Source organism: Mus pahari, chromosome 23, assembly GCF_900095145.1.
Source record: "Mus pahari chromosome 23, PAHARI_EIJ_v1.1, whole genome shotgun sequence".
Classification (NCBI taxonomy): Eukaryota; Metazoa; Chordata; class Mammalia; order Rodentia; family Muridae; genus Mus; species Mus pahari.
Window position 1 is genome coordinate 26,410,498 of NC_034612.1, and position 10,426 is coordinate 26,420,923.

The 10,426-nt window shown below is 53.9% G+C and overlaps 1 protein-coding gene across 2 annotated transcripts in view; it reads right to left on the reverse strand.

Moving 5' to 3' along the window:
* Positions 1–7,558, reverse strand: part of Sh2b2 (SH2B adaptor protein 2) — a 27,972-nt gene extending 20,414 nt beyond the window's left edge. Inside the window, exon 1 of one of the 2 annotated variants that reach the window (XM_021186712.1) lies at positions 7,244–7,558. The gene's annotated coding sequence lies outside the window, so the exon portion shown is untranslated. Of the gene's footprint in view, positions 1–4,037; positions 4,140–7,243 lie in introns of those variants that run through there. The other variant, XM_029533948.1, reaches the window with a different exon arrangement.
* Between the last annotated feature and the right edge of the window lie 2,868 nt (positions 7,559–10,426).

The following is a 10,426-nucleotide window of genomic DNA, read 5'->3' on the forward strand; positions in this document are numbered from 1 at the left end:
CAGGGATGAGAGATGGTAGATCTCTAGGTATTAGAGAGGTCCAGCATCCTCCACACATCATTACGATGGGGTCTGTCTGGTCTTAGCTCCCCTAAAGACAGCTACAGTGTACTTACAAAAAAAAAAAAAAAAAAAAAAAAAAAAAAAAAAAACCAAACAAAACACTTTTATTGTTTTTGAACGACTCTCAATGTAGTTGAGGCTGGCCTCGAGCACACTATACGGTTAACAAGGACCTTGATCTCTTATCTTCAAATCTCCCACAGTACCGGGATTACAGGTGTGCAACATCACACCGGGAGGGAAACCAGGTCTTCATGCACGCCAGGCAGGCACCCCACCCGTTCAGGTATCCCCAGAGCCTGTTTCGTGGCTTTGTTGTTCTTAAGTGGGATGGGGGCTTTGGAGGGGTCGCCAAGAGCAGGGCAGGGACAGCTTGATCAAGATCCTCCTGCTCATGGTCTTACAAAGCCACTGCCTTGACTAACCTCAAGGCCAGACACCCAGACCGAGTCACAGCGCAGACAGGGCAGCAGAGGGGGTGTGGTGGGGGGTGGACGGCTTTCCGGTAGTAAAAATAGCGCTGACAATAGGAAAAGGGAGGGAAAAAGCCCGTCTTCAACCCCCGCCAGCAAAGAGCAGTTCCGGACCCCAAGGCCTGGTCATTCCTTAAAATATTGATGAGCCCGCCTCGCCGCTCCACGCTAATGGGCAGAGCACTAATCGATCCTGCGCTCGGTGGGCGGGGAGATGCGGCGGTTCCGCCCCCTGCCCAGGAGGCTCGGGTTTCTGGGAAACCCTTGCTGTGGCGACAGCAGCCTCTTTTGGTACCCTCTTGGCTCAGGAGTAGACAGATACTCCCGGGAGAGGAAGGGTGGGGAGTCTGAGGTCCCTCAGGGTGCAATCTACTGGCTACGAAGGGTGCCCACGTGCGATGTGCGATACGGTAGCCAGGAGGGATTCGACAACATTAGGCAAGATATCCTTGAGTTTGTGCTGGGCCACTAACTGCATGAGAGGAAGAAATGGTCAGAATGAATGATCATCTGTTTTAGGTGAGACGTCCTTTAATAAGCCATTTAATGACACTCCTCCGCTCCAAAAGCGGAGTCTACAGTCTACCATCTCTCATACAGGACTTTCCTGGATGCTGGCTCCAGCCATGATCACTCATGGCCTCCCTTTCCAGTAGTGCCCTGGTTTAACGGATGCCACCCAGCCTCCCAGTGAAGGCAGAGGCTTGTTCAGCCTCCTGTGGCTCCAGCTATGTCTATTATTGAATCTGACTCCATGCAGCCCGCCCACGTTTCCTCCAGCCCAGAGTGATGCCCAGTGGCAATGGTAGGTACCTGAGTATTGCTTCTCAGGGCTACCTGACCTCTTGCCTTGGTGGGGACCACATGTCCATAGCAGGATCTGAACCAGAGCCTCATGCTAGAGGGAGGATGTGGCTGGAATTCCCCATCCTTTCCCACCCCAGGATGCTGGCTTTGGGAAGAAGTCAGCTTGACTTCTGGTCTTTACATCCTTGAACTTGCTGGGACCATAGACAGTAAGTCTACAGGAGCTGGCCAATCGAGTGCTTGCCCAGCACATACAAAGCTCTGGGTTTTATCCCTAGCGTTGCATATACAGGCATGGTGGCACACATCTGTAATTCCAGCACACAGAAGGTGGAGAAAGAAGAACCAGGAGGTGAAGACTGTGCTGGGCTACAGAAAACCTTCCTTGCCTCAGAAGAAAAAAAAGTATTGGCTCTGCGGCTGTACAAGTGTGTGGTGGGGGTCTCTGGGTAGTTGGCTTTTCTCTGAGCACCATGCTATCCTCCAAGCACACAGATTCTCTTCCCAAACAAGGTACGCATCTGTTAGAACAGTCCAGGACACTCTCTTGCCCCTTACATAACTAATTCAAACATTTCCCTACATCCACATTGGGGCAGTAAAGGAGTCGGGGCGGGGGGCAGGTCTGTTGGAATCCCAGCTTCTCTGCCTCCTAGCCTGTGGCCTGCACCCCTACTGGGGCCTCCATTTCCCTATTAAGATGGAGGGTTAGAGGCGAATGCCTTTAATCCCAGCACTCGGGAGGCAGAGGCAGGTGGATTTCTGAGTTCGAGGCCAGCCTGGTCTACAGAGTGAGTTCTAAGACAGCCAGGGCTACACAGAGAAACCCTGTCTTGAAAAAAAAAACAAACACAAACAAACACCCCCCCAAAAAAACAAAAGATGGAGGGTCAGAGTTTGTAGGGTCATATAAACTCCAGTTTGTAGCCATGTGTGGTGCATGCCTGTAATCCCAGCACGTGGAAGGCAGAAGTAGGAAGATCATGAGTTCAAGGCCAGTCATTTTTGGCAACATAACAGTCATTCTTCAACCTAACATAAATTGAAAGCCAGCCTGGTTTACATGAGACTCTGTCTCAAAAAATAAATAAAAAGGGCCTGTGAGATGGCTCGGTGGGTGAAGACGCTTGCCACCGCTTCAGAATTGTTCTCTAACACATCTACCTGCAAGGTGGTGCACAGGTATACACACAGAAAATAAACAATGTGACTTTTAAAACGAAAAGTAAGTGAGACTTAAAAAGTCGTTTGTTTTGAGATTAAATTTGCCCTGCTTCTATTTCCTAAATGCTTTCTGTAAGTCCCTTCTTTTGCTTGAGCAAAAAGAGGCACCCAGCGACCCACCTCCTCCCTGGCTCCCAGTTCCCTGCTTTCTCCTCAAGTCTCTACAAACTGAGGGTCCACACTGTGGCCCAGGTGAGTCTTAGAAGCCCATAATGACTGGGCCACCTTTCTCCTACAGCATCTTCCCTGTAAGAAAGGCCCCACCCACTACCCTAGAAGAAGAAATGGGGTTCTGGTGAGGGGCGGACCCAGACTCTCATTTACTGGCCACACCCCCTTAGTGTAACACACCCTGTGGGGACCCAGAATGCAGAATGAGCTGAGTTCCAGGCCTGTCCCACCCTATAGCTCGAATTCCCAGAAGAGATTCCTTCAGGGGCACCGAAGGGGGACCCAGTACTTGCTTTTTGGGAAAGAAGAGCAGAGGGACCCACAGCTGGGACCTGCAGGAAGGAGGGTTCTGAAGAGCAGGGTTGGAGGCTGAGAGCACACACTGACCTGGGTCGGGTATGTCTCAAAAGGCTGCTCTATTTTTCCTCAGAAGCATCCGGTGCTGGACAGCTCCCCAACTAAGCTGGCTCCAGCTGAACTAGAGCTCCTTGCACCCGACCACTTTTTTTGGGGGGGTGGGAGTGGGAGTGGGAGGTACTGCAGAGCAGAGGTGGCCCAGATCTGGCTTGGGTTTAGGGCTTAAGGGTCTCCTCCTCTTCCAGTGTCATGTGATGCGCTTGGAACTTGACCCAGCACCCCCAGACCTACAAGGTGCTTCCCTCTGCCTGCTATTCAGTGTGTGTGTGTGTGTGTGTGTGTATGTGTGTGTGTGTGTGTGTATGTGTGTGTGTGTGTGCTTGAGCATGTGAGCATTAGAGGTTGACATCAGATGACTTCCTCAATCGCTTGTTACCTTATTTTTTGTGAGAGGGCCTGGTTGGCTGGCCAGCAAGCCCCCAGGAATCCTCCAATCTCCCCTTCCCCAGATCTTGGGTTCCAGGCATGCCTATCAGGGTAAGGTTTCTAGGGATGGGTGGGTCTCAGCTCCTCATACCTGTGGCAAGCACTCTAACAACTGAGCCATCTCCCTGGCTGCTCTGTTTGTGTGTGTGTGTGTGTCTGTGTGTATGTATGTATTTATGTGTGTGTGTGTGTGTGTGTGTGTGTGTGTGTGTGCTTTTCCTGACACACAGTATGAATGATTCCTGAGGCCTCCTTCCTGTGACCCCTTCAGTTCTGGGTGCTGCAGATGCTAATTAACCTGCCTGAAGCCTACAGGGGACTGGAGAGCCACTTCTTCCCTGGCTGTTATAACACCTGTGGTTTGTGCCATCCCCTCCATCAGACTGTGACTTCAGATGACTTGCTCCCTATCCTCAGAGGGCTTAGAAGCATCTGCAGGGTACAGCCCCAACCTACCTCACTCAGAGGAAGAAAAACAACATACTCCCACACAGCCATGCCCTGCTCACAGTGCCCAGAAAGGTGTGGGTTTGAATTCATACTGAGGATACACTTGCCGTCCCTGGGGACGAAACACAGCCATAAAAAGACACAGTTAGGTGAGATCGAAAGAAACTTCATTAGAAGCTGGGGCTGTGGCAGCCCCTGTAACCCCACATGGACAGTCGGAGACAGACGGAGAGGCAGGCTCGAAGACTAACTAAATCTCTCCCCATGGGGACTGCAGCCTGGAGGCTTGAGACACCTGAAAACCGTCCCTCATACTTTGCCAGGGCTCAGGGGACCATGCGAGAAATAAGAATCAGCCACGCCCCAACAGTTAGGAGGTGGAGTCAAGAGCTCTGGGAGTTCAGCCTGGTAATAGAGGGAAATGGAAGTCATCCCCGACTGGGCTGCATGAGACTCTATCTCAAAACAAATAAGGACACCAGCTGGTGGCGGCAGTGAATGCCTTTGATCCCAGCACTCTGGAGGCAGAGGCAGGAGGACCTCTGGGAGTACTAGGGCAGCCTGGTCTACAAAGTGAGTTCCAGGATAGCCAGGGCTACACAGAGAGACCCTGACTCAAAACAAAACCAAAACCAAAACAAACAAACAAACAAAAAAAAAAAAAAAAAAAAAAACAAGGGCTACTAAGATGACTTCGTCGGTAAAGGTGCTTGCCACCAAGTCTGATGACCCCAGTGCCACCAGGACCCACATGGTGGGAGGAGAAAGCTGACTTCCAAAGTTGTCTTCTGATGTCCACATGAATGCCACAGCAGGGCATGCCCACAACACACACAAATAAATGTTATAAAAATTACAACAACGGCAACAACAACAACAACAACAACAGAGCTTAAGCTCTTGCCTGGGGGAAGTGGCTTGGGAATCTCTGACCTAGGGGCTGAGTGACTTTGGGCAAATCATTCTACTTCCCCTAAATTTGTTTTGTGACAATGCTCAGAGTTTGGCACTGAGATCAAGTTAGCTAGCCCTGGGAGGCTCCACTGGCTGGATGTCCCCTGCCTTCAGCACTCCTGTGTGTGTGTGTGTGTGTGTGTGGCTCCGGGTGTGTGTTCCAAGTCTTCCTTGGGGACTCCTACTAAGTAGGTAAGAGGGACTACGAAGCTTTGGGAAGAGTTTCTTCATGACTGGGGGAAAGAAAGTGTGAGCATTAACTCTCTGTTCCCCAGAACTGTTCAGTTCCGGAGCACCCACAGCCCTGACTACCGAGGTTCACTCCTTCCAGGAGTATGTGTAGTCCTTACAGAGACTAAGGGAAAAGGGTTCGAGAAAGGAGTAGCTGGCAAACTCTGGCTCTGAGGCCCTGCCCTGGGAAACCAACCCTGCCTCGGGCTGGTGAAGCAGCCTACTTAGCAGGGGAAGGCGCTCCCCACCTCACCTCTTCAGCTCGCCCACTGGAGCCCCACATAAAGGTGGGAAGAGAGACCGACCGAAAAGTCCACAGAGCTGCCCTCTGATCTTTGCATGTGCCCAGAGGCACATGTGCCCCCACACATCACACATCACAAACAACAACAACAACAACAACAGGAATAAATATAATTTAAGAATCAATTAAATACAGGCGGAAATCTCTCTGACTTCAAGCCTGGTCTACATAGAGAGTTTCAGGCCAGCCAGGGCTCCATAGTAAGGCTTTCTCAAACAACGACGACGACGGCAACGACAACCAAGCAAACAAAACCACGGTGCCTCACACTAGCCGAATGGGATTTTGAAAAAAAAAAATTTTTTTTTTCAAACATCTTGGAAGTCAAAAGAGATATATTGAAGGTGATAGCGTGTAGGGGTCTCAGATTTCCCGTTCCCTACAGTCTCCCGGGGAAACCACTTATCTGGGGTGACTGCCCAAGTAGGAGGGGTGCCCCCCCACCCCCAGCGGAGCAATTCCATCAGGTCCCCTGGCAGAAACACTGTTATTTGGCACACAAGGTAATTCAGCTCAGGGGCAGACGGAGATCAGGTTGATGAGATGGCTCAGTGGGTAATGACTAGACTTGCTGCCAAGCCTGATGACCTGAGTTTGGTCCCTAGAACCCATGTAAAGAAAGAAAGTTGTCCTCTGACACACACACACACACACACACACACACACACACACACACACACTACACACACACACACACACACACACACACACACACACACAGAGTCAAATAAACAAGCAAAAAAAATTTAAAAATCCACAAAGGGGCAGAGATGACGCTCAACACTGGTCTGACAGCCCCACCCCCTACATCACCTCTGGTGAACTAGACTCTGGTTTATTCGCGTTCACAGCCTCTTTGGGGGATACCCTGCGACTGTCCGCTCACTGCAGACTTCTGACCTCAAAGACTCCACTGAGGGACTCTACGCGAGGGTGGAAGGGTAGGAAAGCCCTAGCCGTTCCTAGCCTCTGCCTGGCTTCGGCCCGCAGCCCTGGCGCGTTTCCTACACGCGCAGCTCACAGGTTCATCAATGGCCTAGGCCAAAGGGGCTGAATGGAGGGCACTAACCCGCCCCTTCTTAAAGGCGCCGGCCTGTCACCCTCGGCGATCCTCCTCTCAAACCCGGGGTTGCTCTGGAGCTCCAGAGTGGGCGGGTCACGAATAGTGGTCGTGGGAAAGAGGGCCTGGGCCGGAAAGAGAGTGTCCCCACGGGGTCGCTGTGGCCCCGCGAGACCCCAGCGCGTAGCCATCACCCTCATGCTGTGCTGACCCACCTCCTCCCACACCCGGGAAGAGACCTGAACGTCCCCTCCCCCCAGCATCGGATCCCTTCCTGTAGAGGACCAGCTGCGCTCGCCCCTCCAACCAGCCAGGGTCTGATGTGGGGAAAGGGGCTCAGCTGCTCCGGAGGTGGCTTCTTCCCCCCTCCTCAGCTTCCCGTTACTCTCCACTTCTCCTGGGCAGAGGGTCTGGGATCCGATCCCAGAGGGGTTCATCCCCCTCTGTCGCGCGTCCTCCTCCCTCCCACCGGTGCACACAAAGACACGCTCGGACCCGGGCGCGTGCGGCCGCGCTTCCCGGGGAGGCGGTGAGCACACACCACACACCTCATCACACACACACGCGCGCGCGCACACACACACACACGCCCTCGGGGACAGCTGGGCACCGGGTAGAGTAAAGGACCGTGGGGACAGGGAGCTGAGGACAAGCAGGCCGTACCTACAGGCGCGCAGCTTCGGCCGCGCGGGCTGGGGCGCCGGAGGAGCGCAGCCCGGACCGTGGCCGGGATCCTCGGTCCCGGTGGCGCATGGCCCTCCGGGCCGTAGCTCCGCCCTTGGTGGCCGGTGGCGGCGGTGGCGGCGGCGGGGGTGGCTCCCGTTTCCCTGGCCTGCAGCTTGCGAGGCGGTCTTGGCGGTCCTGGCGCGGCCCCTTTGAGGTGGTTCTCTCTCTCTTCGGGCTCCCGAGCTCCGCGCGCTCGGATCCCAGACTCGCGCGCCGCGCGCCCCTGGCCCTCCTCCTTGCCTGAGCAGCGCGCGCCTCCGGGCCCCGCCCCACCACTAGCCCCGCCCCACCACGCCCCCCCGCTTCAGGCCCCTCCTTTGCCGCACCCCCCGCCCACGCGGCGCGAGCATCTAGCCACGCTCCCAAGTCCTTCCCCAACCCCCACCCCCGGCTCTCTCTCCGGAGCCCCAGTGGCGCCGGCTAACCGCTCTGTCTTCCTCCGGACAGTGGCAGAGCAGAAAGACCCGACCCGGGTGCCCAGGTCTCGTTGCCAGTCAAAGGAATCCCTCTCGTGTGGGATCGTCTCCCGAAGCCCAGGGTGGTGGCCCCCAAGGGCAGGATTGGAGGATGTTCTACGTGATGGGTCACCTCGGGCGTGGACACCCTATTAATGTCTCTGGGTTACTGAGAGTCAGACGGGGCGGGCGCTGTAGGCCGACCCTCCGCCGGAGGACAATGGAAGCCTCGAGGAGGTCCAGATGTCGCAACCAAGGAAATGTCTGTCTGGTTTGGTTCTCAACATCCAGGAGCCCAGAGCCACGCCCCCCCCCCCCCCCGGCTCCCTCCTGCCCTCCGGGTGCGGGAAATCGCCCAGGATCTCAGGTCTAGGGAAGAGCTCCTACACACAGGTCCTCCTCACTCTCCTGGTCCCACCAGGAGAGGTGTCTGAGGTCGTTGCGAAGTCCTCACTCTGGGTTGGCTACAGAACCAGAACTAGGTATTGCCTGGCCTGACTAACCTGGTGGCGCTCTAGGGCATCCCGAGGGGGTGACCAGAGGAGAGGGAATAACCTGGTGACTAGAGGAGTGGGGAGGAGTCAGATGGGAGACACATGCCTATAATCCCAACGCCCCAAGGGAGGAGGGAAGCAATAGTTTGAGACCAGCCTAGGGTATAAACACTGTCTCAAAAAGCCAAAATGAAGCCCGGCGTGGTGGCGCACGCCTTTAATCCCAGCACTCGGGAGGCAGAGGCAGGCAGATTTCTGAGTTCGAGGCCAGCCTGGTCTACAAAGTGAGTTCCAGGACAGCCAGGGCTATACAGAGAAACCCTGTCTCGAAAAACCAAACCAACCAACCAAAAAAAAAAAAAAAAAAAAAAAAAAAAAAAAAAAAAAAAAAAAAAAAAAAAAACCGAAAACGAAAAACAACAAAACCCCACAGGTGTGTCAGAGGATGCTCAGAGGTGAGGAGATGGTCCCCCTGGGGTTGCTCTCCTCGCCTCCTTGCTCCCCAATCCAGGGAGGCTTCTGTCTGCGTTGACCTCAGGCTGTGATCTGCCTGGAGTGCCTCCATCTGCTGCCCTCCTCCCACTCACCTCGGCCTCTGACCTTTGTAAAGTCCTTTCACTCACAGGAAATCAAATTCACTGATTATTTTCCAGGAAGCAGCAGGGGTGGCATGGGGCTGGGGGGAACTGGGCTGACCCTGGAGAGACGGGGTGTGCTGAGCACATGGAAACTTGCTGGGGGCCACCGAAACCAGCCAGACCTCTGTTGAGGCCTGCCTGTGTACATGTTCCTTCTCTGCTACACAGGGACCAGCAGCGGGCCCCGTCTCTAGACCTGGCCAGCAAACACTTAATGAAAGTTTAGGCTGGAATCCAGCCATTGATTGGACTCATGTGGCTGTGAACCAGGAGGTTCCCAGTCAGGAAGGGTAGGATAGGGGTGGGAGAGAAACTGAATCCCTGGGTGGTCTGGCCATAGAACCCACTGTCCCCACCGCTTAGGGAGATGGGATGCTGGGGACATGAAAGAGGACTCACCTGGGTCTAAGTAGTGGCTTGAATGGTGGGCTGTCAGTGACTGGGGAGGATTCTGGGATGGGAAACTCAGGATTAGACAATGGTTCTGATTTCTCAGAGGAGGAAGTGAGGAGTGAGTCTAACCCACATGAGGAACTGACAGGACACATAAAAGGAGGGTGGCAGTGATTGACTAGGAGCAGCTGTCATGGAGATTGGAATGAGGGTCAAGGGTGACAGGTGCATCCGGGCTCCCCGAGGATAGAAGACTTTGGGGCCTTGGTGGAAGATCAGATAGAGCAGATGATAAGGGGTGCTTTTATGGTGGGCTCTGAAGGAGGGGCCTTCCTGAATGCAGAGATCAGAGAGAGCCTGGAATTAAACCTGACTTTTTAAAAAAAATGTATTTTATGTATATTAGTACTTTGCACACAAGACGGGATCAGACAGGTGTCAACTGCCGTGCTGGGAATTGAACTCAGGACCTTCTGAAGAGCAGTGAGTGCTCTTAACCACTGAGTCATCTCTCCAGAACGCCCCCCACCCCCCACACCTTTCTTTTTCTTTTTTCTTTTCTTTTTCTTTTTTGGTTTTTCGAGACAGGGTTTCTCTGTGTAGCCCTGGCTGTCCTGGAACTCACTCTGTAGAACTAGGCTGGCCTTGAACTCACCGAGAGCCACCTGCTCCTGGCTTCTGAGTGTTGGGATCAGAAGTGTGCACCACCACTGCCCGGCTCCCAGTGAGTCTTGCTTTGTGAGTGGGGCAGACTGGGGAAAGTCGGTTCCCAGATTGCTGGAGGGTAATGGCTTTGGTACATTTGGCAAGCAGGGACCTAAGAAAAAGATGCAGGCTTCATACATAGCTCTGGGGCACAAAGACTCCCCAGAGGCTGACATGGAGGTGACATGAGCCTGTTGGGACCCGTCAGGCCCTCAGCCACGGCTGGTCTGACTAACTGGTGAGTACTCTGTCATGTGTGATTTTATGAGACAGTGTTGCTGTTGCAGCTCAGACTGAAGTAATGATCCTGCTGCTGGGAATCTATGTATCTTTATCAGGTGCTCTTTACCTTTTGGGGTGGGGACTCTATTCAGAGTCTTGTACATGCTAGGTAACACTCTACCACTGAGCCACGCCCCCAGCCCCTCCCTGGGG